Source organism: Gastrolobium bilobum, unplaced genomic scaffold, assembly GCF_033153095.1.
Source record: "Gastrolobium bilobum isolate Gb01-03AN ecotype WA unplaced genomic scaffold, APGP_CSIRO_Gbil_v1 utg20292, whole genome shotgun sequence".
NCBI lineage: Eukaryota > Viridiplantae > Streptophyta > Magnoliopsida > Fabales > Fabaceae > Gastrolobium > Gastrolobium bilobum.
In genome coordinates this window covers 1-981 of record NW_026897798.1, presented here as the reverse complement: position 1 = coordinate 981, position 981 = coordinate 1, and positions in this window count along the sequence as shown.

The following is a 981-nucleotide window of genomic DNA, read 5'->3' as shown; positions in this document are numbered from 1 at the left end:
GTTTAAATGATATGAAAGATGATGAAATGATGATGTTAGATTAGCATGTTTAGTAGCCTAGGTTCTAAATCAATTTTGCATGATCATAACCTTAGTTGGCCGAATATATAAGATGATGTTTTGAATGATGCTCTAGGTTTTAAATATGATAAATTATCAATAATGTTAGAAGCATGTTTTAGAAGTAATCCCTTAGGTATTTTAGGGCAATAAGGCCGAATGGTATGTAGCTAAAAGAGGTTTTATTTGATTAATGTTGAAAGGATCTAACCATGTTAAGTTAATAATATAATTGAAAGCATGTTTTAAAAATTATATTCCTAGATGTTTATCTATGGTGGCCGAACCTATACATGCCTAGAATGAAATCTTTAATAATTCTATTAAGTGTTATGATGACCTAGTAATGTCCTAAAACCTACACAAGTGGGTAAGTAAGCAAAACAACTCCTCTAGGTAATTAAACCTGCAAAGCCGAGACCTATACATGGATAAAACACAAATGTTGAATGTTATATAAGTTACTAAAAGATGATATGATGATGTTAGGGAGTCAAGGGAGCAAACAGGCAAGTAAAGAGATCAAAAGTTGAAAGTATACAAGTAAAGAACGACAAGTACTGTAAGTGTTTACAGTTGTTGAAGTAATCTCTCTATGTATGCCACCATTATGAAACTATGATAAGTTATGGTCTGACTGCAATATGTTTATAGTGTTTTACATTATGTGATTATGATATTTTTGAAACTTAAAACCATGCTATTAAATGTTGGCCTGTGCACTGATACTCCAGTTGCAACCTGACGAGGACTCTGGGTATCTCCGTAAGTCCGTAAAAGCCGGCAGGAATATGATGATGATGATGATGGCATGATATTTTTATATGATGATGTTAAATGTTCCATTTTGTATTGTTATTATAAACTGTTGCAGGAGTAAGCGTCATAGTTGGAGAATGCTCCAGCTGTGAACCTTACTGA